We start from the raw sequence: 20,852 nt of genomic DNA on the forward strand, positions 1-20,852 counted from the left end.
TTCAGCATTAATCTCGCTTCGGAACCAGGGCTCCGTGGCTCAGTGGTTAAAGCGCCTGTCTCGTTAACAGGAGATCATGAGTTCGATTCTCGTCGGAGCCTCGTTGTTATGATAATTGAACTAGTTTTCGTAGTTGTTAAATTTTGAAAAACTAAAAATTATAGTTGCATGAGATATGCATTAATGCAAAGAATAGGTAAACACTGCGAAGGATTTAATTTAGTAAAATTACGGAAATATTCAGCATTAATCTCGCTTCGGAACCAGGGCTCTGTGGCTTAGTCGTTAAAGCGACTGTCTCGCAAACAGGAGATCATGAGTTTGATTCTCGTCGGAGCCTTGCTGTTATGAAACTTGAACTAGTTTTCGTAGCTATTAAATTTTGAAAAACTAAAAATAATAGTTGCTTGAGATATACATTAATGCAAAGAATAGCTAAACACTGCGAAGGAGTTAATTTAGTAAAATTTCGGAAATATTCAGCATTAATCTCGCTTCGGAACCAGGGCTCCGTGGCTCAGTGGTTAAAGCGCCTGTCTCGTTAACAGGAGATCATGAGTTCGATTCTCGTCGGAGCCTCGTTGTTATGATAATTGAACTAGTTTTCGTAGTTGTTAAATTTTGAAAAACCAAAAATAATAGTTGCTTGAGATATGCATTAATGCAAAGAATAGCTAAACACTGCGAAGGAGTTAATTTAGTAAAATTTCGGAAATATTCAGCATTAATCTCGCTTCGGAACCAGGGCTCCGTGGCTCAGTGGTTAAAGCGCCTGTCTCGTTAACAGGAGATCATGAGTTCGATTCTCGTCGGAGCCTCGTCTTTATGATAATTGAACTAGTTTTCGTAGCTGTTAAATTTTGAAAAACTAAAAATAATAGTTGCTTGAGATATGCATTAATGCAAAGAATAGGTAAACACTGCGAAGGATTTAATTTAGTAAAATTACGGAAATATTCAGCTTTAATCTCGCTTCGGAACCAGGGCTCCGTGGCTTAGTGGTTAAAGCGCCTGTCTCGGTAAACAGGAGATCATGAGTTCAATTCGCGTCGGAGCCTTGTTGTTATGAAACTTGAACTAGTTTTCGTAGCATTTAAATTTTGAAAAACTAAAAATTATAGTTGCTTGAGATATGCATTAATGCGAAGAATAGGTAAACACTGCGAAGGATTTAATTTAGTAAAATTACGGAAATATTCAGCATTAATCTCGCTTCGGAACCAGGGCTCCGTGGCTTAGTGGTTAAAGCGCCTGTCTCGTAAACAGGAGATCATGAGTTTGATTCTCGTCGGAGCCTCTTTGTTATGAAACTTGAACTAGTTTTCGTAGCTATTAAATTGTGAAAAACTAAAAATAATAGTTGCTTGAGATATGCATTAATGCAAAGAATAGCTAAACACTGCGAAGGAGTTAATTTAGTAAAATTTCGGAAATATTCAGCATTAATCTCGCTTCGGAACCAGGGCTCCGTGGCTCAGTGGTTAAAGCGCCTGTCTCGTTAACAGGAGATCATGAGTTCGATTCTCGTCGGAGCCTCGTTGTTATGATAATTGAACTAGTTTTCGTAGTTGTTAAATTTTGAAAAACTAAAAATAATAGTTGCTTGAGATATGCATTAATGCAAAGAATAGGTAAACACTGCGAAGGAGTTAATTTAGTAAAATTACGGAAATATTCAGCATTAATCTCGCTTCGGAACCAGGGCTCTGTGGCTTAGTGGTTAAAGCGACTGTCTCGCAAACAGGAGATTATGAGTTTGATTCTCGTCGGAGCCTTGTTGTTATGAAACTTGAACTAGTTTTCGTAGCTATTAAATTTTGAAAAACTAAAAATAATAGTTGCTTGAGATATTCATTAATGCAAAGAATAGCTAAACACTGCGAAGGAGTTAATTTAGTAAAATTTCGGAAATATTCAGCATTAATCTCGCTTCGGAACCAGGGCTCCGTGGCTCAGTGGTTAGAGCGCCTGTCTCGTTAAGAGGAGATCATGAGTTCGATTCTCGTCGGAGCCTCGTTGTTATGATAATTGAACTAGTTTTCGTAGTTGTTAAATTTTGAAAAACTAAAAATTATAGTTGCATGAGATATGCATTAATGCAAAGAATAGGTAAACACTGCGAAGGATTTAATTTAGTAAAATTACGGAAATATTCAGCATTAATCTCGCTTCGGAACCAGGGCTCTGTGGCTTAGTGGTTAAAGCGACTGTCTCGCAAACAGGAGATCATGAGTTTGATTCTCGTCGGAGCCTTGTTGTTATGAAACTTGAACTAGTTTTCGAAGCTATTAAATTTTGAAAAACTAAAAATAATAGTTGCTTGAGATATGCATTAATGCAAAGAATAGCTAAACACTGCGAAGGAGTTAATTTAGTAAAATTTCGGAAATATTCAGCATTAATCTCGCTTCGGAACCAGGGCTCCGTGGCTCAGTGGTTAAAGCGCCTGTCTCGTTAACAGGAGATCATGAGTTCGATTCTCGTCGGAGCCTCGTTGTTATGATAATTGAACTAGTTTTCGTAGTTGTTAAATTTTGAAAAACTAAAAATTATAGTTGCATGAGATATGCATTAATGCAAAGAATAGGTAAACACTGCGAAGGATTTAATTTAGTAAAATTACGGAAATATTCAGCATTAATCTCGCTTCGGAACCAGGGCTCTGTGGCTTAGTCGTTAAAGCGACTGTCTCGCAAACAGGAGATCATGAGTTTGATTCTCGTCGGAGCCTTGCTGTTATGAAACTTGAACTAGTTTTCGTAGCTATTAAATTTTGAAAAACTAAAAATAATAGTTGCTTGAGATATACATTAATGCAAAGAATAGCTAAACACTGCGAAGGAGTTAATTTAGTAAAATTTCGGAAATATTCAGCATTAATCTCGCTTCGGAACCAGGGCTCCGTGGCTCAGTGGTTAAAGCGCCTGTCTCGTTAACAGGAGATCATGAATTCGATTCTCGTCGGAGCCTCGTTGTTATGATAATTGAACTAGTTTTCGTAGTTGTTAAATTTTGAAAAACCAAAAATAATAGTTGCTTGAGATATGCATTAATGCAAAGAATAGCTAAACACTGCGAAGGAGTTAATTTAGTAAAATTTCGGAAATATTCAGCATTAATCTCGCTTCGGAACCAGGGCTCCGTGGCTCAGTGGTTAAAGCGCCTGTCTCGTTAACAGGAGATCATGAGTTCGATTCTCGTCGGAGCCTCGTCTTTATGATAATTGAACTAGTTTTCGTAGCTGTTAAATTTTGAAAAACTAAAAATAATAGTTGCTTGAGATATGCATTAATGCAAAGAATAGGTAAACACTGCGAAGGATTTAATTTAGTAAAATTACGGAAATATTCAGCTTTAATCTCGCTTCGGAACCAGGGCTCCGTGGCTTAGTGGTTAAAGCGCCTGTCTCGGTAAACAGGAGATCATGAGTTCAATTCGCGTCGGAGCCTTGTTGTTATGAAACTTGAACTAGTTTTCGTAGCATTTAAATTTTGAAAAACTAAAAATTATAGTTCCTTGAGATATGCATTAATGCGAAGAATAGGTAAACACTGCGAAGGATTTAATTTAGTAAAATTACGGAAATATTCAGCATTAATCTCGCTTCGGAACCAGGGCTCCGTGGCTTAGTGGTTAAAGCGCCTGTCTCGTAAACAGGAGATCATGAGTTTGATTCTCGTCGGAGCCTCTTTGTTATGAAACTTGAACTAGTTTTCGTAGCTATTAAATTGTGAAAAACTAAAAATAATAGTTGCTTGAGATATGCATTAATGCAAAGAATAGCTAAACACTGCGAAGGAGTTAATTTAGTAAAATTTCGGAAATATTCAGCATTAATCTCGCTTCGGAACCAGGGCTCCGTGGCTCAGTGGTTAAAGCGCCTGTCTCGTTAACAGGAGATCATGAGTTCGATTCTCGTCGGAGCCTCGTTGTTATGATAATTGAACTAGTTTTCGTAGTTGTTAAATTTTGAAAAACTAAAAATAATAGTTGCTTGAGATATGCATTAATGCAAAGAATAGGTAAACACTGCGAAGGAGTTAATTTAGTAAAATTACGGAAATATTCAGCATTAATCTCGCTTCGGAACCAGGGCTCTGTGGCTTAGTGGTTAAAGCGACTGTCTCGCAAACAGGAGATTATGAGTTTGATTCTCGTCGGAGCCTTGTTGTTATGAAACTTGAACTAGTTTTCGTAGCTATTAAATTTTGAAAAACTAAAAATAATAGTTGCTTGAGATATTCATTAATGCAAAGAATAGCTAAACACTGCGAAGGAGTTAATTTAGTAAAATTTCGGAAATATTCAGCATTAATCTCGCTTCGGAACCAGGGCTCCGTGGCTCAGTGGTTAAAGCGCCTGTCTCGTTAAGAGGAGATCATGAGTTCGATTCTCGTCGGAGCCTCGTTGTTATGATAATTGAACTAGTTTTCGTAGTTGTTAAATTTTGAAAAACTAAAAATTATAGTTGCATGAGATATGCATTAATGCAAAGAATAGGTAAACACTGCGAAGGATTTAATTTAGTAAAATTACGGAAATATTCAGCATTAATCTCGCTTCGGAACCAGGGCTCTGTGGCTTAGTGGTTAAAGCGACTGTCTCGCAAACAGGAGATCATGAGTTTGATTCTCGTCGGAGCCTTGTTGTTATGAAACTTGAACTAGTTTTCGAAGCTATTAAATTTTGAAAAACTAAAAATAATAGTTGCTTGAGATATACATTAATGCAAAGAATAGCTAAACACTGCGAAGGAGTTAATTTAGTAAAATTTCGGAAATATTCAGCATTAATCTCGCTTCGGAACCAGGGCTCCGTGGCTCAGTGGTTAAAGCGCCTGTCTCGTTAACAGGAGATCATGAGTTCGATTCTCGTCGGAGCCTCGTTGTTATGATAATTGAACTAGTTTTCGTAGTTGTTAAATTTTGAAAAACTAAAAATAATAGTTGCTTGAGATATGCATTAATGCAAAGAATAGCTAAACACTGCGAAGGAGTTAATTTAGTAAAATTACGGAAATATTCAGCATTAATCTCGCTTCGGAACCAGGGCTCTGTGGCTTAGTGGTTAAAGCGACTGTCTCGCAAACAGGAGATCATGAGTTTGATTCTCGTCGGAGCCTTGTTGTTATGAAACTTGAACTAGTTTTCGAAGCTATTAAATTTTGAAAAACTAAAAATAATAGTTGCTTGAGATATACATTAATGCAAAGAATAGCTAAACACTGCGAAGGAGTTAATTTAGTAAAATTTCGGAAATATTCAGCATTAATCTCGCTTCGGAACCAGGGCTCCGTGGCTCAGTGGTTAAAGCGCCTGTCTCGTTAACAGGAGATCATGAGTTCGATTCTCGTCGGAGCCTCGTTGTTATGATAATTGAACTAGTTTTCGTAGTTGTTAAATTTTGAAAAACTAAAAATAATAGTTGCTTGAGATATGCATTAATGCAAAGAATAGCTAAACACTGCGAAGGAGTTAATTTAGTAAAATTTCGGAAATATTCAGCATTAATCTCGCTTCGGAACCAGGGCTCCGTGGCTCAGTGGTTAAAGCGCCTGTCTCGTTAACAGGAGATCATGAGTTCGATTCTCGTCGGAGCCTCGTTGTTATGATAATTGAACTAGTTTTCGTAGCTATTAAATTTTAAAATCTTAAAATAATAGTTGCTTGAGATATGCATTAATGCAAAGAATAGGTAGGCACTGCGAAGGAGTTAATTTAGTAAAATTACGGAAATATTCAGCATTAATCTCGCTTCGGAACCAGGGCTCCGTGGCTTAGTGGTTAAAGCGCCTGTCTCGTAAACAGGAGATCATGAGTTCGATTCTCGTCGGAGCCTCGTGTTTTGATACTTGAACTAGTTTTCATAGCTACTAAATTTTGAAAAACTAAAAATAATAAGTGGTTGAGATATGCATTAATGCAAACAATAGGGTAAAACTAAAAACGAGTTAATTTAGTAAAATTTCAGAAATATTCAGCATTAATCTCGCTTCGGAACCAGGGCTCCGTGGCATAGTGGTTAAAGCGCCTGTCTCGTAAACAGGAGATCATGAGTTTGATTCTCGTCGGAGCCTCTTTGTTATGAAACTTGAACTAGTTTTCGTAGCTATTAAATTGTGAAAAACTAAAAATAATAGTTGCTTGAGATATGCATTAATGCAAAGAATAGGTAAACACTGCGAAGGAGTTAATTTAGTAAAATTACGGAAATATTCAGCATTAATCTCGCTTCGGAACCAGGGCTCCGTGGCTTAGTGGTTAAAGCACCTGTCTCGTAAACAGGAGATCATGAGTTCGATTCTCGTCGGAGCCTCGTTGTTTTGATACTTGAACTAGTTTTCATAGCTACTAAATTTTGAAAAACTAAAAATAATAAGTGGTTGAGACATGCATTAATACAAACAATAGGATAAAACTAAAAACGAGTTAATTTAGTAAAATTTCAGAAATATTCAGCATTAATCTCGCTTCGGAACCAGGGCTCCGTGGCATAGTGGTTAAAGCGCCTGTTTTGTAAACAGGAGATCATGAGTTCGATTCTCGTCGGAGCCTTGTTGTTATGAAACTTGAACTAGTTTTCGTAGCTATTAAATTTTGAAAAACTAAAAATAATAGTTGCTTGAGATATGCATTAATGCAAAGAATAGCTAAACACTGCGAAGGAGTTAATTTAGTAAAATTTCGAAAATATTCAGCATTAATCTCGCTTCGGAACCAGGGCTCCGTGGCTCAGTGGTTAAAGCGCCTGTCTCGTTAACAGGAGATCGTGAGTTCGATTCTCGTCGGAGCCTCGTTGTTATGATTATTGAACTAGTTTTCGTAGCTATTAAATTTTAAAAACTTAAAATAATAGTTGCTTGAGATATGCATTAATGCAAAGAATAGGTAGGCACTGCGAAGGAGTTAATTTAGTAAAATTACGGAAATATTCAGCATTAATCTCGCTTTGGAACCAGGGCTCCGTGGCTTAGTGGTTAAAGCGCCTGTCTCGTAAACAGGATATCATGAGTTCGATTCTCGTCGGAGCCTCGTTGTTTTGATACTTGAACTAGTTTTCATAGCTACTAAATTTTGAAAAACTAAAAATAATAAGTGGTTGAGATATGCATTAATGCAAACAATAGGGTAAAACTAAAAACGAGTTAATTTAGTAAAATTTCAGAAATATTCAGCATTAATCTCGCTTCGGAACCAGGGCTCCGTGGCATAGTGGTTAAAGCGCCTGTCTCGTTAACAGGAGATCATGAGTTCGATTCACGTCGGAGCCTCGTTGTTATGATAAATGAACTAGTTTTCGTAGCTGTTAAATTTTGAAAAACTAAAAATAATAGTTGCTTGAGATATGCCTTTATGCAAAGAATAGGTAAACACTGCGAAGGAGTTAATTTAGTAAAATTATGGAAATATTCAGCATTAATCTCGCTTCGGAACCAGGGCTCCGTGGCTCAGTGGTTAAAGCGCCTGTCTCGTTAACAGGAGATCATGAGTTCGATTCTCGTCGGAGCCTCGTTGTTATGATAATTGAACTAGTTTTCGTAGCTGTTAAATTTTGAAAAACTAAAAATAATAGTTGCTTGAGATATGCATTAATGCAAAGAATAGGTAAACACTGCGAAGGATTTAATTTAGTAAAATTACGGAAATATTCGGCTTTAATCTCGCTTCGGAACCAGGGCTCCGTGGCTTAGTGGTTAAAGCGCCTGTCTCGGTAAACAGGAGATCATGAGTTCGATTCGCGTCGGAGCCTTGATGTTATGAAACTTGAACTAGTTTTCGTAGCTTTTAAATTTTGAAAAACTAAAAATTATAGTTGCTTGAGATATGCATTAATGCAAAGAATAGGTAAACACTGCGAAGGATTTAATTTAGTAAAATTACGGAAATAGTCAGCATTAATCTCGCTTCGGAACCAGGGCTCCGTGGCTTAGTGGTTAAAGCGCCTGTCTCGTAAACAGGAGATCATGAGTTTGATTCTCGTCGGAGCCTTGTTGTTATGAAACTTGAACTAGTTTTCGTAGCTATTAAATTTTAAAAACTTAAAATAATAGTTGCTTGAGATATGCATTAATGCAAAGAATAGGTAGGCACTGCGAAGGAGTTAATTTAGTAAAATTACGGAAATATTCAGCATTAATCTCGCTTCGGAACCAGGGCTCCGTGGCTTAGTGGTTAAAGCGCCTGTCTCGTAAACAGGAGATCATGAGTTCGATTCTCGTCGGAGCCTCGTTGTTTTGATACTTGAACTAGTTTTCATAGCTACTAAATTTTGAAAAACTAAAAATAATAAGTGGTTGAGATATGCATTAATGCAAACAATAGGGTAAAACTAAAAACGAGTTAATTTAGTAAAATTTCAGAAATATTCAGCATTAATCTCGCTTCGGAACCAGGGTCCGTGGCATAGTGGTTAAAGCGCCTGTCTTGTAAACAGGAGATCATGAGTTCGATTCTCGTCGGAGCCTTGTTGTTATGATACTTGAACTAGTTTTCGTAGCTTTTAAATTTTGAAAAACTAAAAATTATAGTTGCTTGAGATATGCATTAATGCAAAGAATAGCTAAACACTGCGAAGGAGTTAATTTAGTAAAATTTCGGAAATATTCAGCATTAATCTCGCTTCGGAACCAGGGCTCCGTGGCTCAGTGGTTAAAGCGCCTGTCTCGTTAACAGGAGATCATGAGTTCGATTCTCGTCGGAGCCTCGTTGTTATGATAATTGAACTAGTTTTCGTAGCTATTAAATTTTAAAAACTTAAAATAATAGTTGCTTGAGATATGCATTAATGCAAAGAATAGGTAGGCACTGCGAAGGAGTTAATTTAGTAAAATTTCAGAAATATTCAGCATTAATCTCGCTTCGGAACCAGGGTCCGTGGCATAGTGGTTAAAGCGCCTGTCTTGTAAACAGGAGATCATGAGTTCGATTCTCGTCGGAGCCTTGTTGTTATGATACTTGAACTAGTTTTCGTAGCTTTTAAATTTTGAAAAACTAAAAATTATAGTTGCTTGAGATATGCATTAATGCAAAGAATAGGTAAACACTGCGAAGGATTTAATTTAGTAAAATTACGGAAATATTCAGCATTAATCTCGCTTCGGAACCAGGGCTCCGTGGCTAAGTGGTTAAAGCGCCTGTCTCGTAAACAGGAGATCATGAGTTTGATTCTCGTCGGAGCCTTGTTGTTATGAAACTTGAACTAGTTTTCGTAGCTATTAAATTTTAAAAACTTAAAATAATAGTTGCTTGAGATATGCATTAATGCAAAGAATAGGTAGGCACTGCGAAGGAGTTAATTTAGTAAAGTTACGGAAATATTCAGCATTAATCTCGCTTCGGAACCAGGGCTCCGTGGCTTAGTGGTTAAAGCGCCTGTCTCGTAAACAGGAGATCATGAGTTCGATTCTCGTCGGAGCCTCGTTGTTTTGATACTTGAACTAGTTTTCATAGCTACTAAATTTTGAAAAACTAAAAATAATAAGTGGTTGAGATATGCATTAATGCAAACAATAGGGTAAAACTAAAAACGAGTTAATTTAGTAAAATTTCAGAAATATTCAGCATTAATCTCGCTTCGGAACCAGGGTCCGTGGCATAGTGGTTAAAGCGCCTGTCTTGTAAACAGGAGATCATGAGTTCGATTCTCGTCGGAGCCTTGTTGTTATGATACTTGAACTAGTTTTCGTAGCTTTTAAATTTTGAAAAACTAAAAATTATAGTTGCTTGAGATATGCATTAATGCAAAGAATAGCTAAACACTGCGAAGGAGTTAATTTAGTAAAATTTCGGAAATATTCAGCATTAATCTCGCTTCGGAACCAGGGCTCCGTGGCTCAGTGGTTAAAGCGCCTGTCTCGTTAACAGGAGATCATGAGTTCGATTCTCGTCGGAGCCTCGTTGCTATGATAATTGAACTAGTTTTCGTAGCTCTTAAATTTTAAAAACTTAAAATAATAGTTGCTTGAGATATGCATTAATGCAAAGAATAGGTAGGCACTGCGAAGGAGTTAATTTAGTAAAATTACGGAAATATTCAGCATTAATCTCGCTTCGGAACCAGGGCTCCGTGGCTTAGTGGTTAAAGCGCCTGTCTCGTAAACAGGAGATCATGAGTTCGATTCTCGTCGGAGCCTCGTTGTTTTGATACTTGAACTAGTTTTCATAGCTACTAAATTTTGAAAAACTAAAAATAATAAGTGGTTGAGATATGCATTAATGCAAACAATAGGGTACAAGTTGGGAAAGCCAAAATATTACCTCTCCGAGTGGAGATGACTATCACTACCCCTTAAACAACCTAAATATATGCATCTATCGCTTTTTTTAATTCTTTGCAAGTGCAGGAATTGAATTTTAAAATAGTCTATTGTTCAAGCCTTTTCAATATCTCTCAATTGCTGTGGAAACTCTACTCTCTCGCTATACCTCAACCGCATTCTTAGTCTACCAGTATGATTTGTAACATTTGTCCATATCAAAGCTGAATCATACCTCGCCACACAAAAAGCAAATGTGCCCAAATCATGGAAGCCACAACCCAATCACACATAAGCTAGGCTCCCACTTAACCAAAATAATTATTAAACAGTTAAATACTCACAAAGGTTGGCAAAATCAATCTCCTTCAGTAATACGTAAGGCTTAATTATATTATTTGCCGAACAAAATTAATCGAGCAAATCTAACACTTAACTTCTTCCTTCGAAATTCTATCAAAGAATGATTCAACTGTTTAAAAAAAGGTTTTTTTCGCAAATAGGGCGCTATCATATCAACCGCAATTCCGTCATATTTAAAAAATATACATGGCCAACACTTTTTTAGACACAATAGTGGAAGTTTTAGTCTCATTTAAAACATGTAAAACAATTACATCATCTACAAATAGCTTACACATGTCTTTTTTTACCAATATCTAGCCGTTTGGATTTTTCTAAAGCAATCTTACCACCAAAATATTTTTAGATATAGAATAAATGTTCTATGTTCTTCATTTTTGAAAATATATTTTTTAGCGTTTGTAATGATTACTCTCTACACCTACACTAATCTAACAAGGAGTATAAATCCACTAGTGGAAGCGGTGTTTTTATTGAAAATATATTTTTTAAGCATTAAATCTAACTGGGAGTAATATGAAAGGAGTAGAAGCTTATCTGTCTTAGGAAATATGAAATTTTATCTTAACAGTTCGTTAAATCATAAGTTTATAACGAAAAAACGCGGAAGGGGAAAACGAGCAGACAACAACGATTTTTGGGGGTAGAAGTTTAAGAGCGCCATCTGTCGTCCGTGCCAAAGTTGAACTTCCACTCGAAGGCAATGGGAAAGTGGATAAAATAATGCCATCAGCTATTTAACTGCGTCGATATATTTAACGACTTGACCCATGACATGCCCTTAACACTGGTTTCTATGAATCCTATTTATTCTTGGATGCTAGGAAACTTGGTAGACGTAACAGTCTGTACCAAGTACCCAAGCATCCTTCAATAAACGCCTGGCAACATTGTGGTACGCATGGTACAACTACAAAATAGGATGTGTATTTATCTTTCGACTCACCCCAAGCCTTTAAGCCCTCAATACAGAGGATTTGAAACACTATCGTAATTCCTAGTGTCTCGAATCTCTACGTTCCTGTCCATTATGAACAGTGCTGAGAGAATGATACATCAGAAAGAGCCATTCAAATCGAATTGCCGAAAATATTATCCATATTTTCATTTCATATAACTGAGAAAACAAATTATTATGGTTCTGAGAGGAGCTTCCCATTTTGGTTGTTGTTCTCAAAAATATATCGCAATGCACGGGCCTCGATAGATATTGGAGGCAATGAAGGAAATATATCACAATGCATGGGCCTTGATAGATACAGGAGGCAATGTAGGAAATATAACGCAATGCACGGGCCTTGATAGATATAGGAGGCAATGATTTAACGACTTCGGTACTTGGGTTTATCTTTAATATTTAAATAAATATAATTATTTTTAATTATTTTAATCGCCAGTAAATAACTTTAAAAATAGTTAAATCGTTTAAAATAAAGTTGTTCCTATTATCTTTCGAAACTTTGCTAATATTGACGTTTAAAGTGAAGGGTACCCCTCTTGCCCGCTTTTTTCAAATTTTGGGGTATATATACGTTTCGTTTCCATTATAATAATAGATAAAAACGCATTCGCGTGAACCGATGGTGGAAGCCCTGCCATTGGGAGGCTAGACGTTTCTCGTAACCCTAGCCGCTCGCCGCGTAAATCTTAAAACCAAATAAAAACGCATTCGCGTGAACCGATGGTGGAAGCCCTGCCATTGGGAGGCTAGACGTTTCTCGTAACCCTAGCCGATCGCCGCGTATATCTTGAAACCAAACGATGACGGAGGAAAAGAAGCCAGAATGTACTGACTGGCGTCCATGTGGAATGGACAAAAGACCTGAAGATGGTGGTGCATTGAAGCTGGTGTCAATGTGGAATTGACGAAGAACAGAAGATGGTGGTGCATAGAAGCTGGTGTCAATGTGGAATTGACGAAGAACAGAAGATGGTGGTGCATAGAAGCTGGTGTCAATGTGGAATTGACGAAGAACAGAAGATGGTGGTGCATAGAAGCTGATGTCAATGTGGAATTGACGAAGAACAGAAGATGGTGGTGCATAGAAGCTGGAGTCAAGGTGAAATTGACGAAGAACAGAAGTTGGTGGTGCTTGGAAGCAAGCACGTACAGACTAGTGCCCATGTGGGATGGACAAAGACTAGCAGATTGTGGTCCTTAGAAGCCAGTTAGTAAAGACTGGTGTTGGTAGATGAATGACCAAATTTCCGTGAACCGCGAACGCGTTCCGGAAATCGGGTATTTGTTTGCTCCGATTTGTAAACTGCGAACGCGGTCACGTGGGGTCTGACAGACAGACACACACACAGACAGACAGACACACACACAGACAGACACGGCCGGTGTAATACCTCTCCGTGACATACGTCACTCGGAGAGGTAAAAACTAAAAACGAGTTAATTTAGTAAAATTTCAGAAATATTCAGCATTAATCTCGCTTCGGAACCAGGGCTCCGTGGCTCAGTGGTTAAAGCGCCTGTCTTGTAAACAGGAGATCATGAGTTCGATTCTCGTCGGAGCCTTGTTGTTATGATACTTGAACTAGTTTTCGTAGCTATTAAATTTTGAAAAACAAAAAATAATAGTTGCTTGAGATATGCATTAATGCAAAGAATAGGTAAACACTGCGAAGGAGTTAATTTAGTAAAATTACGGAAATATTCAGCATTGATCTCGCTTTGGAACCAGGGCTCCGTGGCTGAGTGGTTAAAGCGCCTGTCTCGTTAACAGGAGATCATGAGTTCGATTCACGTCGGAGCCTCGTTGTTATGATAAATGAACTAGTTTTCGTAGCTGTTAAATTTTGAAAAACTAAAAATAATAGTTGCTTGAGATATGCCTTAATGCAAAGAATAGGTAAACACTGCGAAGGAGTTAATTTAGTAAAATTACGGAAATATTCAGCATTGATCTCGCTTTGGAACCAGGGCTCCGTGGCTGAGTGGTTAAAGCGCCTGTCTCGGTAAACAGGAGATCATGAGTTCGATTCTCGTCGGAGCCTTGTTGTTATGATACTTGAACTAGTTTTCGTAGCTTTTAAATTTTGAAAAACTAAAAATTATAGTTGCTTGAGATATGCATTAATGCAAAGAATAGCTAAACACTGCGAAGGAGTTAATTTAGTAAAATTTCGGAAATATTCAGCATTAATCTCGCTTCGGAACCAGGGCTCCGTGGCTCAGTGGTTAAAGCGCCTGTCTCGTTAACAGGAGATCATGAGTTCGATTCTCGTCGGAGCCTCGTTGTTATGATAATTGAACTAGTTTTCGTAGCTATTAAATTTTAAAAACTTAAAATAATAGTTGCTTGAGATATGCATTAATGCAAAGAATAGGTAGGCACTGCGAAGGAGTTAATTTAGTAAAATTACGGAAATATTCAGCATTAATCTCGCTTCGGAACCAGGGCTCCGTGGCTTAGTGGTTAAAGCGCCTGTCTCGTAAACAGGAGATCATGAGTTCGATTCTCGTCGGAGCCTCGTTGTTTTGATACTTGAACTAGTTTTCATAGCTACTAAATTTTGAAAAACTAAAAATAATAAGTGGTTGAGATATGCATTAATGCAAACAATAGGGTAAAACTAAAAACGAGTTAATTTAGTAAAATTTCAGAAATATTCAGCATTAATCTCGCTTCGGAACCAGGGCTCCGTGGCTCAGTGGTTAAAGCGCCTGTCTTGTAAACAGGAGATCATGAGTTCGATTCTCGTCGGAGCCTTGTTGTTATGATAAATGAACTAGTTTTCGTAGCTGTTAAATTTTGAAAAACTAAAAATAATAGTTGCTTGAGATATGCCTTAATGCAAAGAATAGGTAAACACTGCGAAGGAGTTAATTTAGTAAAATTACGGAAATATTCAGCATTGATCTCGCTTTGGAACCAGGGCTCCGTGGCTGAGTGGTTAAAGCGCCTGTCTCGGTAAACAGGAGATCATGAGTTCGATTCTCGTCGGAGCCTTGTTGTTATGAAACTTGAACTAGTTTTCGTAGCTATTAAATTTTGAAAAACTAAAAATTATAGTTGCTTGAGATATGCATTAATGCAAAGAATAGCTAAACACTGCGAAGGAGTTAATTTAGTAAAATTTCGGAAATATTCAGCATTAATCTCGCTTCGGAACCAGGGCTCCGTGGCTTAGTGGTTAAAGCGCCTGTCTCGTAAACAGGAGATCATGAGTTCGATTCTCGTCGGAGCCTCGTTGTTTTGATACTTGAACTAGTTTTCATAGCTACTAAATTTTGAAAAACTAAAAATAATAAGTGGTTGAGATATGCATTAATGCAAACAATAGGGTAAAACTAAAAACGAGTTAATTTAGTAAAATTTCAGAAATATTCAGCATTAATCTCGCTTCGGAACCAGGGCTCCGTGGCTCAGTGGTTAAAGCGCCTGTCTTGTAAACAGGAGATCATGAGTTCGATTCTCGTCGGAGCCTTGTTGTTATGATAAATGAACTAGTTTTCGTAGCTGTTAAATTTTGAAAAACTAAAAATAATAGTTGCTTGAGATATGCCTTAATGCAAAGAATAGGTAAACACTGCGAAGGAGTTAATTTAGTAAAATTACGGAAATATTCAGCATTGATCTCGCTGTGGAACCAGGGCTCCGTGGCTGAGTGGTTAAAGCGCCTGTCTCGGTAAACAGGAGATCATGAGTTCGATTCTCGTCGGAGCCTTGTTGTTATGAAACTTTAACTAGTTTTCGTAGCTATTAAATTTTGAAAAACTAAAAATAATAGTTGCTTGAGATATGCATTAATGCAAAGAATAGCTAAACACTGCGAAGGAGTTAATTTAGTAAAATTTCGAAAATATTCAGCATTAATCTCGCTTCGGAACCAGGGCTCCGTGGCTCAGTGGTTAAAGCGCCTGTCTTGTAAACAGGAGATCATGAGTTCGATTCTCGTCGGAGCCTTGTTGTTATGATACTTGAACTAGTTTTCGTAGCTTTTAAATTTTGAAAAACTAAAAATTATAGTTGCTTGAGATATGCCTTAATGCAAAGAATAGGTAAACACTGCGAAGGAGTTAATTTAGTAAAATTACGGAAATATTCAGCATTGATCTCGCTTCGGAACCAGGGCTCCGTGGCTAAGTGGTTAAAGCGCCTGTCTCGGTAAACAGGAGATCATGAATTCGATTCTCGTCGGAGCCTTGTTGTTATGAAACTTGAACTAGTTTTCGTAGCTATTAAATTTTGAAAAACTAAAAATAATAGTTGCTTGAGATATGCATTAATGCAAAGAATAGCTAAACACTGCGAAGGAGTTAATTTAGTAAAATTTCGGAAATATTCAGCATTAATCTCATTCGGAACCAAGGCTCCGTGGCTTAGTGGTTAAAGCGCCTGTCTCGTAATCCGGAGATCATGAGTTCGATTCTCGTCGGAGCCTCGTTGTTATGATACTTGAACTAGTTTTCGTAGCTTTTAAATTTTGAAAAACTAAAAATTATAGTTGCTTGAGATATGCATTAATGCAAAGAATAGGTAAACACTGCGAAGGATTTAATTTAGTAAAATTACGGAAATATTCAGCATTAATCTCGTTTCGGAACCAGGGCTCCGTGGCTTAGTGGTTAAAGCGAATGTCTCGTAAACAGGAGATCATGAGTTTGAATCTCGTCGGAGCCTTGTTGTTATGAAACTTGAACTAGTTTTCGTAGCTATTAAGTTTTGAAAAACTAAAAATAATAGTTGCTTGAGATATGCATTAATGCAAAGAATAGCTAAACACTGCGAAGGAGTTAATTTAGTAAAATTTCGGAAATATTCAGCATTAATCTCGCTTCGGAACCAGGGCTCCGTGGCTCAGTGGTTAAAGCGCCTGTCTCGTTAACAGGAGATCATGAGTTCGATTCGCGTCGGAGCCTTGTTGTTATGAAACTTGAACTAGTTTTCGTAGCTATTAAATTTTGAAAAACTAAAAATAATAGTTGCTTGAGATATGCATTAATGCAAAGAATAGCTAAACACTGCGAAGGAGTTAATTTAGTAAAATTTCGGAAATATTCAGCATTAATCTCATTCGGAACCAGGGCTCCGTGGCTTAGTGGTTAAAGCGCCTGTCTCGTAATCCGGAGATCATGAGTTCGATTCTCGTCGGAGCCTCGTTGTTATGAAACTTGAACTAGATTTCGTAGCTTTTAAATTTTGAAAAACTAAAAATTATAGTTGCTTGAGATATGCATTAATGCAAAGAATAGGTAAACACTGCGAAGGATTTAATTTAGTAAAATTACGGAAATATTCAGCATTAATCTCGTTTCGGAACCAGGACTTTGTGGCTTAGTGGTTAAAGCGCCTGTCTCGTAAACAGGAGATCATGAGTTTGAATCTCGTCGGAGCCTTGTTGTTATGATAATTGAACTAGTTTTCGTAGCTGTTAAATTTTGAAAAACTAAAAATAATAGTTGCTTGAGATATGCATTAATGCAAAGAATAGGTAAACACTGCGAAGGAGTTAATTTAGTAAAATTACGGAAATATTCAGCACTAATCTCGCTTCGAAACCAGGGCTCCGTGGCTAAGTGGTTAAAGCGCCTGTCTCGGTAAACAGGAGATCATGAGTTCGATTCTCGTCGGAGCCTTGTTGTTATGATAATTGAACTAGTTTTCGTAGCTATTAAATTTTGAAAAACTAAAAATAATAGTTGCTTGAGATATGCATTAATGCAAAGAATAGGTAAACACTGCGAGGGAGTTAATTTAGTAAAATTACGGAAATATTCAGCATTAATCTCGCTTCGGAACCAGGGCTCCGTGGCTAAGTGGTTAAAGCGCCTGTCTCGGTAAACCGGAGATCATGAGTTCGATTCTCGTCGGAGCCTTGTTGTTATGATACTTGAACTAGTTTTCGTAGCTTTTAAATTTTGAAAAACTAAAAATTATAGTTGCTTGAGATATGCATTAATGCAAAGAATAGGTAAACACTGCGAGGGAGTTAATTTAGTAAAATTACGGAAATATTCAGCATTAATCTCGCTTCGGAACCAGGGCTCCGTGGCTAAGTGGTTAAAGCGCCTGTCTCGGTAAACCGGAGATCATGAGTTCGATTCTCGTCGGAGCCTTGTTGTTATGAAACTTGAACTAGTTTTCGTAGCTATTAAATTTTGAAAAACTAAAAATAATAGTTGCTTGAGATATGCATTAATGCAAAGAATAGGGTAAAACTAAAAACGAGTTAATTTAGTAAAATTTCAGAAATATTCAGCATTAATCTCGCTTCGGAACCAGGGCTCCGTGGCATAGTGGTTAAAGCGCCTGTCTTGTAAACAGGAGCTCATGAGTTCGATTCTCGTCGGAGCCTTGTTGTTATGATACTTGAACTAGTTTTCATAGCTTTTAAATTTTGAAAAACTAAAAATTATAGTTGCTTGAGATATGCATTAATGCAAAGAATAGGTCAACACTGCGAGGGAGTTAATTTAGTAAAATTACGGAAATATTGAGCATTAATCTCGCTTCGGAACCAGGGCTCCGTGGCTAAGTGGTTAAAGCGCCTGTCTCGGTAAACCGGAGATCATGAGTTCGATTCTCGTCGGAGCGTTGTTGTTATGAAACTTGAACTAGTTTTCGTAGCTATTAAATTTTAAAAACTTAAAATAATAGTTGCTTGAGATATGCATTAATGCAAAGAATAGGTAGGCACTGCGAAGGAGTTAATTTAGTAAAATTTCAGAAATATTCAGCATTAATCTCGCTTCGGAACCAGGGTCCGTGGCATAGTGGTTAAAGCGCCTGTCTTGTAAACAGGAGATCATGAGTTCGATTCTCGTCGGAGCCTTGTTGTTATGATACTTGAACTAGTTTTCGTAGCTTTTAAATTTTGAAAAACTAAAAATTATAGTTGCTTGAGATATGCATTAATGCAAAGAATAGGTAAACACTGCGAAGGATTTAATTTAGTAAAATTACGGAAATATTCAGCATTAATCTCGCTTCGGAACCAGGGCTCCGTGGCTAAGTGGTTAAAGCGCCTGTCTCGTAAACAGGAGATCATGAGTTTGATTCTCGTCGGAGCCTTGTTGTTATGAAACTTGAACTAGTTTTCGTAGCTATTAAATTTTAAAAACTTAAAATAATAGTTGCTTGAGATATGCATTAATGCAAAGAATAGGTAGGCACTGCGAAGGAGTTAATTTAGTAAAGTTACGGAAATATTCAGCATTAATCTCGCTTCGGAACCAGGGCTCCGTGGCTTAGTGGTTAAAGCGCCTGTCTCGTAAACAGGAGATCATGAGTTCGATTCTCGTCGGAGCCTCGTTGTTTTGATACTTGAACTAGTTTTCATAGCTACTAAATTTTGAAAAACTAAAAATAATAAGTGGTTGAGATATGCATTAATGCAAACAATAGGGTAAAACTAAAAACGAGTTAATTTAGTAAAATTTCAGAAATATTCAGCATTAATCTCGCTTCGGAACCAGGGTCCGTGGCATAGTGGTTAAAGCGCCTGTCTTGTAAACAGGAGATCATGAGTTCGATTCTCGTCGGAGCCTTGTTGTTATGATACTTGAACTAGTTTTCGTAGCTTTTAAATTTTGAAAAACTAAAAATTATAGTTGCTTGAGATATGCATTAATGCAAAGAATAGCTAAACACTGCGAAGGAGTTAATTTAGTAAAATTTCGGAAATATTCAGCATTAATCTCGCTTCGGAACCAGGGCTCCGTGGCTCAGTGGTTAAAGCGCCTGTCTCGTTAACAGGAGATCATGAGTTCGATTCTCGTCGGAGCCTCGTTGCTATGATAATTGAACTAGTTTTCGTAGCTCTTAAATTTTAAAAACTTAAAATAATAGTTGCTTGAGATATGCATTAATGCAAAGAATAGGTAGGCACTGCGAAGGAGTTAATTTAGTAAAATTACGGAAATATTCAGCATTAATCTCGCTTCGGAACCAGGGCTCCGTGGCTTAGTGGTTAAAGCGCCTGTCTCGTAAACAGGAGATCATGAGTTCGATTCTCGTCGGAGCCTCGTTGTTTTGATACTTGAACTAGTTTTCATAGCTACTAAATTTTGAAAAACTAAAAATAATAAGTGGTTGAGATATGCATTAATGCAAACAATAGGGTACAAGTTGGGAAAGCCAAAATATTACCTCTCCGAGTGGAGATGACTATCACTACCCCTTAAACAACCTAAATATATGCATCTATCGCTTTTTTTAATTCTTTGCAAGTGCAGGAATTGAATTTTAAAATAGTCTATTGTTCAAGCCTTTTCAATATCTCTCAATTGCTGTGGAAACTCTACTCTCTCGCTATACCTCAACCGCATTCTTAGTCTACCAGTATGATTTGTAACATTTGTCCATATCAAAGCTGAATCATACCTCGCCACACAAAAAGCAAATGTGCCCAAATCATGGAAGCCACAACCCAATCACACATAAGCTAGGCTCCCACTTAACCAAAATAATTATTAAACAGTTAAATACTCACAAAGGTTGGCAAAATCAATCTCCTTCAGTAATACGTAAGGCTTAATTATATTATTTGCCGAACAAAATTAATCGAGCAAATCTAACACTTAACTTCTTCCTTCGAAATTCTATCAAAGAATGATTCAACTGTTTAAAAAAAGGTTTTTTTCGCAAATAGGGCGCTATCATATCAACCGCAATTCCGTCATATTTAAAAAATATACATGGCCAACACTTTTTTAGACACAATAGTGGAAGTTTTAGTCTCATTTAAAACATGTAAAACAATTACATCATCTACAAATAGCTTACACATGTCTTTTTTTACCAATATCTAGCCGTTTGGATTTTTCTAAAGCAATCTTACCACCAAAATATTTTTAGATATAGAATAAATGTTCTATGTTCTTCATTTTTGAAAATATATTTTTTAGCGTTTGTAATGATTACTCTCTACACCTACACTAATCTAACAAGGAGTATAAATCCACTAGTGGAAGCGGTGTTTTTATTGAAAATATATTTTTTAAGCATTAAATCTAACTGGGAGTAATATGAAAGGAGTAGAAGCTTATCTGTCTTAGGAAATATGAAATTTTATCTTAACAGTTCGTTAAATCATAAGTTTATAACGAAAAAACGCGGAAGGGGAAAACGAGCAGACAACAACGATTTTTGGGGGTAGAAGTTTAAGAGCGCCATCTGTCGTCCGTGCCAAAGTTGAACTTCCACTCGAAGGCAATGGGAAAGTGGATAAAATAATGCCATCAGCTATTTAACTGCGTCGATATATTTAACGACTTGACCCA

The 20,852-nt window shown here is 37.2% G+C and overlaps 54 non-coding genes across 54 annotated transcripts; all 54 read left to right on the forward strand.

Annotated features, from left to right (window-relative positions):
- Positions 1 to 28: 28 nt before the first annotated feature.
- TRNAT-CGU (transfer RNA threonine (anticodon CGU)) lies at positions 29 to 101 on the forward strand. Its single transcript has one exon. It is a non-coding gene; the product is annotated as a tRNA-Thr (tRNA).
- Positions 102 to 267: 166 nt separating this feature from the next.
- Positions 268 to 340, forward strand: TRNAA-CGC (transfer RNA alanine (anticodon CGC)). The gene has a single exon. It is a non-coding gene; the product is annotated as a tRNA-Ala (tRNA).
- A 166-nt stretch (positions 341 to 506) lies between these two features.
- Positions 507 to 579, forward strand: TRNAT-CGU (transfer RNA threonine (anticodon CGU)). The gene has a single exon. It is a non-coding gene; the product is annotated as a tRNA-Thr (tRNA).
- A 166-nt stretch (positions 580 to 745) lies between these two features.
- Positions 746 to 818, forward strand: TRNAT-CGU (transfer RNA threonine (anticodon CGU)). The gene has a single exon. It is a non-coding gene; the product is annotated as a tRNA-Thr (tRNA).
- Positions 819 to 1,224: 406 nt separating this feature from the next.
- Positions 1,225 to 1,297, forward strand: TRNAT-CGU (transfer RNA threonine (anticodon CGU)). Its single transcript has one exon. It is a non-coding gene; the product is annotated as a tRNA-Thr (tRNA).
- Positions 1,298 to 1,463: 166 nt separating this feature from the next.
- Positions 1,464 to 1,536, forward strand: TRNAT-CGU (transfer RNA threonine (anticodon CGU)). The gene has a single exon. It is a non-coding gene; the product is annotated as a tRNA-Thr (tRNA).
- Positions 1,537 to 1,702: 166 nt separating this feature from the next.
- Positions 1,703 to 1,775, forward strand: TRNAA-CGC (transfer RNA alanine (anticodon CGC)). The gene has a single exon. It is a non-coding gene; the product is annotated as a tRNA-Ala (tRNA).
- A 166-nt stretch (positions 1,776 to 1,941) lies between these two features.
- TRNAT-CGU (transfer RNA threonine (anticodon CGU)) lies at positions 1,942 to 2,014 on the forward strand. Its single transcript has one exon. It is a non-coding gene; the product is annotated as a tRNA-Thr (tRNA).
- A 166-nt stretch (positions 2,015 to 2,180) lies between these two features.
- TRNAA-CGC (transfer RNA alanine (anticodon CGC)) lies at positions 2,181 to 2,253 on the forward strand. The gene has a single exon. It is a non-coding gene; the product is annotated as a tRNA-Ala (tRNA).
- A 166-nt stretch (positions 2,254 to 2,419) lies between these two features.
- Positions 2,420 to 2,492, forward strand: TRNAT-CGU (transfer RNA threonine (anticodon CGU)). Its single transcript has one exon. It is a non-coding gene; the product is annotated as a tRNA-Thr (tRNA).
- A 166-nt stretch (positions 2,493 to 2,658) lies between these two features.
- TRNAA-CGC (transfer RNA alanine (anticodon CGC)) lies at positions 2,659 to 2,731 on the forward strand. The gene has a single exon. It is a non-coding gene; the product is annotated as a tRNA-Ala (tRNA).
- Positions 2,732 to 2,897: 166 nt separating this feature from the next.
- Positions 2,898 to 2,970, forward strand: TRNAT-CGU (transfer RNA threonine (anticodon CGU)). Its single transcript has one exon. It is a non-coding gene; the product is annotated as a tRNA-Thr (tRNA).
- Positions 2,971 to 3,136: 166 nt separating this feature from the next.
- Positions 3,137 to 3,209, forward strand: TRNAT-CGU (transfer RNA threonine (anticodon CGU)). The gene has a single exon. It is a non-coding gene; the product is annotated as a tRNA-Thr (tRNA).
- A 406-nt stretch (positions 3,210 to 3,615) lies between these two features.
- On the forward strand, positions 3,616 to 3,688 carry TRNAT-CGU (transfer RNA threonine (anticodon CGU)). The gene has a single exon. It is a non-coding gene; the product is annotated as a tRNA-Thr (tRNA).
- Positions 3,689 to 3,854: 166 nt separating this feature from the next.
- TRNAT-CGU (transfer RNA threonine (anticodon CGU)) lies at positions 3,855 to 3,927 on the forward strand. The gene has a single exon. It is a non-coding gene; the product is annotated as a tRNA-Thr (tRNA).
- A 166-nt stretch (positions 3,928 to 4,093) lies between these two features.
- Positions 4,094 to 4,166, forward strand: TRNAA-CGC (transfer RNA alanine (anticodon CGC)). Its single transcript has one exon. It is a non-coding gene; the product is annotated as a tRNA-Ala (tRNA).
- Positions 4,167 to 4,332: 166 nt separating this feature from the next.
- Positions 4,333 to 4,405, forward strand: TRNAT-CGU (transfer RNA threonine (anticodon CGU)). Its single transcript has one exon. It is a non-coding gene; the product is annotated as a tRNA-Thr (tRNA).
- A 166-nt stretch (positions 4,406 to 4,571) lies between these two features.
- Positions 4,572 to 4,644, forward strand: TRNAA-CGC (transfer RNA alanine (anticodon CGC)). Its single transcript has one exon. It is a non-coding gene; the product is annotated as a tRNA-Ala (tRNA).
- A 166-nt stretch (positions 4,645 to 4,810) lies between these two features.
- TRNAT-CGU (transfer RNA threonine (anticodon CGU)) lies at positions 4,811 to 4,883 on the forward strand. Its single transcript has one exon. It is a non-coding gene; the product is annotated as a tRNA-Thr (tRNA).
- Positions 4,884 to 5,049: 166 nt separating this feature from the next.
- TRNAA-CGC (transfer RNA alanine (anticodon CGC)) lies at positions 5,050 to 5,122 on the forward strand. Its single transcript has one exon. It is a non-coding gene; the product is annotated as a tRNA-Ala (tRNA).
- A 166-nt stretch (positions 5,123 to 5,288) lies between these two features.
- TRNAT-CGU (transfer RNA threonine (anticodon CGU)) lies at positions 5,289 to 5,361 on the forward strand. The gene has a single exon. It is a non-coding gene; the product is annotated as a tRNA-Thr (tRNA).
- Positions 5,362 to 5,527: 166 nt separating this feature from the next.
- Positions 5,528 to 5,600, forward strand: TRNAT-CGU (transfer RNA threonine (anticodon CGU)). The gene has a single exon. It is a non-coding gene; the product is annotated as a tRNA-Thr (tRNA).
- Positions 5,601 to 5,765: 165 nt separating this feature from the next.
- On the forward strand, positions 5,766 to 5,838 carry TRNAT-CGU (transfer RNA threonine (anticodon CGU)). The gene has a single exon. It is a non-coding gene; the product is annotated as a tRNA-Thr (tRNA).
- A 165-nt stretch (positions 5,839 to 6,003) lies between these two features.
- TRNAT-CGU (transfer RNA threonine (anticodon CGU)) lies at positions 6,004 to 6,076 on the forward strand. Its single transcript has one exon. It is a non-coding gene; the product is annotated as a tRNA-Thr (tRNA).
- Positions 6,077 to 6,242: 166 nt separating this feature from the next.
- TRNAT-CGU (transfer RNA threonine (anticodon CGU)) lies at positions 6,243 to 6,315 on the forward strand. Its single transcript has one exon. It is a non-coding gene; the product is annotated as a tRNA-Thr (tRNA).
- A 166-nt stretch (positions 6,316 to 6,481) lies between these two features.
- TRNAT-UGU (transfer RNA threonine (anticodon UGU)) lies at positions 6,482 to 6,554 on the forward strand. Its single transcript has one exon. It is a non-coding gene; the product is annotated as a tRNA-Thr (tRNA).
- A 166-nt stretch (positions 6,555 to 6,720) lies between these two features.
- Positions 6,721 to 6,793, forward strand: TRNAT-CGU (transfer RNA threonine (anticodon CGU)). The gene has a single exon. It is a non-coding gene; the product is annotated as a tRNA-Thr (tRNA).
- A 165-nt stretch (positions 6,794 to 6,958) lies between these two features.
- On the forward strand, positions 6,959 to 7,031 carry TRNAT-CGU (transfer RNA threonine (anticodon CGU)). The gene has a single exon. It is a non-coding gene; the product is annotated as a tRNA-Thr (tRNA).
- Positions 7,032 to 7,436: 405 nt separating this feature from the next.
- Positions 7,437 to 7,509, forward strand: TRNAT-CGU (transfer RNA threonine (anticodon CGU)). Its single transcript has one exon. It is a non-coding gene; the product is annotated as a tRNA-Thr (tRNA).
- A 406-nt stretch (positions 7,510 to 7,915) lies between these two features.
- Positions 7,916 to 7,988, forward strand: TRNAT-CGU (transfer RNA threonine (anticodon CGU)). Its single transcript has one exon. It is a non-coding gene; the product is annotated as a tRNA-Thr (tRNA).
- Positions 7,989 to 8,153: 165 nt separating this feature from the next.
- TRNAT-CGU (transfer RNA threonine (anticodon CGU)) lies at positions 8,154 to 8,226 on the forward strand. The gene has a single exon. It is a non-coding gene; the product is annotated as a tRNA-Thr (tRNA).
- Positions 8,227 to 8,630: 404 nt separating this feature from the next.
- On the forward strand, positions 8,631 to 8,703 carry TRNAT-CGU (transfer RNA threonine (anticodon CGU)). The gene has a single exon. It is a non-coding gene; the product is annotated as a tRNA-Thr (tRNA).
- Positions 8,704 to 9,106: 403 nt separating this feature from the next.
- Positions 9,107 to 9,179, forward strand: TRNAT-CGU (transfer RNA threonine (anticodon CGU)). Its single transcript has one exon. It is a non-coding gene; the product is annotated as a tRNA-Thr (tRNA).
- A 165-nt stretch (positions 9,180 to 9,344) lies between these two features.
- Positions 9,345 to 9,417, forward strand: TRNAT-CGU (transfer RNA threonine (anticodon CGU)). The gene has a single exon. It is a non-coding gene; the product is annotated as a tRNA-Thr (tRNA).
- Positions 9,418 to 9,821: 404 nt separating this feature from the next.
- TRNAT-CGU (transfer RNA threonine (anticodon CGU)) lies at positions 9,822 to 9,894 on the forward strand. The gene has a single exon. It is a non-coding gene; the product is annotated as a tRNA-Thr (tRNA).
- Positions 9,895 to 10,059: 165 nt separating this feature from the next.
- TRNAT-CGU (transfer RNA threonine (anticodon CGU)) lies at positions 10,060 to 10,132 on the forward strand. Its single transcript has one exon. It is a non-coding gene; the product is annotated as a tRNA-Thr (tRNA).
- A 2,937-nt stretch (positions 10,133 to 13,069) lies between these two features.
- On the forward strand, positions 13,070 to 13,142 carry TRNAT-UGU (transfer RNA threonine (anticodon UGU)). The gene has a single exon. It is a non-coding gene; the product is annotated as a tRNA-Thr (tRNA).
- Positions 13,143 to 13,308: 166 nt separating this feature from the next.
- On the forward strand, positions 13,309 to 13,381 carry TRNAT-CGU (transfer RNA threonine (anticodon CGU)). The gene has a single exon. It is a non-coding gene; the product is annotated as a tRNA-Thr (tRNA).
- A 406-nt stretch (positions 13,382 to 13,787) lies between these two features.
- Positions 13,788 to 13,860, forward strand: TRNAT-CGU (transfer RNA threonine (anticodon CGU)). Its single transcript has one exon. It is a non-coding gene; the product is annotated as a tRNA-Thr (tRNA).
- A 165-nt stretch (positions 13,861 to 14,025) lies between these two features.
- Positions 14,026 to 14,098, forward strand: TRNAT-CGU (transfer RNA threonine (anticodon CGU)). Its single transcript has one exon. It is a non-coding gene; the product is annotated as a tRNA-Thr (tRNA).
- Positions 14,099 to 14,264: 166 nt separating this feature from the next.
- TRNAT-UGU (transfer RNA threonine (anticodon UGU)) lies at positions 14,265 to 14,337 on the forward strand. The gene has a single exon. It is a non-coding gene; the product is annotated as a tRNA-Thr (tRNA).
- A 406-nt stretch (positions 14,338 to 14,743) lies between these two features.
- Positions 14,744 to 14,816, forward strand: TRNAT-CGU (transfer RNA threonine (anticodon CGU)). Its single transcript has one exon. It is a non-coding gene; the product is annotated as a tRNA-Thr (tRNA).
- Positions 14,817 to 14,982: 166 nt separating this feature from the next.
- On the forward strand, positions 14,983 to 15,055 carry TRNAT-UGU (transfer RNA threonine (anticodon UGU)). Its single transcript has one exon. It is a non-coding gene; the product is annotated as a tRNA-Thr (tRNA).
- A 406-nt stretch (positions 15,056 to 15,461) lies between these two features.
- Positions 15,462 to 15,534, forward strand: TRNAT-UGU (transfer RNA threonine (anticodon UGU)). Its single transcript has one exon. It is a non-coding gene; the product is annotated as a tRNA-Thr (tRNA).
- Positions 15,535 to 15,939: 405 nt separating this feature from the next.
- Positions 15,940 to 16,012, forward strand: TRNAT-CGU (transfer RNA threonine (anticodon CGU)). The gene has a single exon. It is a non-coding gene; the product is annotated as a tRNA-Thr (tRNA).
- Positions 16,013 to 16,178: 166 nt separating this feature from the next.
- On the forward strand, positions 16,179 to 16,251 carry TRNAT-CGU (transfer RNA threonine (anticodon CGU)). Its single transcript has one exon. It is a non-coding gene; the product is annotated as a tRNA-Thr (tRNA).
- A 166-nt stretch (positions 16,252 to 16,417) lies between these two features.
- On the forward strand, positions 16,418 to 16,490 carry TRNAT-CGU (transfer RNA threonine (anticodon CGU)). Its single transcript has one exon. It is a non-coding gene; the product is annotated as a tRNA-Thr (tRNA).
- A 165-nt stretch (positions 16,491 to 16,655) lies between these two features.
- On the forward strand, positions 16,656 to 16,728 carry TRNAT-CGU (transfer RNA threonine (anticodon CGU)). The gene has a single exon. It is a non-coding gene; the product is annotated as a tRNA-Thr (tRNA).
- Positions 16,729 to 16,893: 165 nt separating this feature from the next.
- Positions 16,894 to 16,967, forward strand: TRNAT-CGU (transfer RNA threonine (anticodon CGU)). The gene has a single exon. It is a non-coding gene; the product is annotated as a tRNA-Thr (tRNA).
- Positions 16,968 to 17,853: 886 nt separating this feature from the next.
- TRNAT-UGU (transfer RNA threonine (anticodon UGU)) lies at positions 17,854 to 17,926 on the forward strand. Its single transcript has one exon. It is a non-coding gene; the product is annotated as a tRNA-Thr (tRNA).
- Positions 17,927 to 18,569: 643 nt separating this feature from the next.
- TRNAT-CGU (transfer RNA threonine (anticodon CGU)) lies at positions 18,570 to 18,642 on the forward strand. Its single transcript has one exon. It is a non-coding gene; the product is annotated as a tRNA-Thr (tRNA).
- Positions 18,643 to 18,807: 165 nt separating this feature from the next.
- Positions 18,808 to 18,880, forward strand: TRNAT-CGU (transfer RNA threonine (anticodon CGU)). Its single transcript has one exon. It is a non-coding gene; the product is annotated as a tRNA-Thr (tRNA).
- A 404-nt stretch (positions 18,881 to 19,284) lies between these two features.
- TRNAT-CGU (transfer RNA threonine (anticodon CGU)) lies at positions 19,285 to 19,357 on the forward strand. The gene has a single exon. It is a non-coding gene; the product is annotated as a tRNA-Thr (tRNA).
- A 165-nt stretch (positions 19,358 to 19,522) lies between these two features.
- On the forward strand, positions 19,523 to 19,595 carry TRNAT-CGU (transfer RNA threonine (anticodon CGU)). Its single transcript has one exon. It is a non-coding gene; the product is annotated as a tRNA-Thr (tRNA).
- The last annotated feature ends 1,257 nt before the right edge of the window (positions 19,596 to 20,852 follow it).

This window comes from Phalangium opilio, unplaced genomic scaffold, assembly GCF_054372755.1.
Source record: "Phalangium opilio isolate 3A_F unplaced genomic scaffold, DU_Popi_V2 ptg000063l_1, whole genome shotgun sequence".
Taxonomy (NCBI): Eukaryota; Metazoa; Arthropoda; class Arachnida; order Opiliones; family Phalangiidae; genus Phalangium; species Phalangium opilio.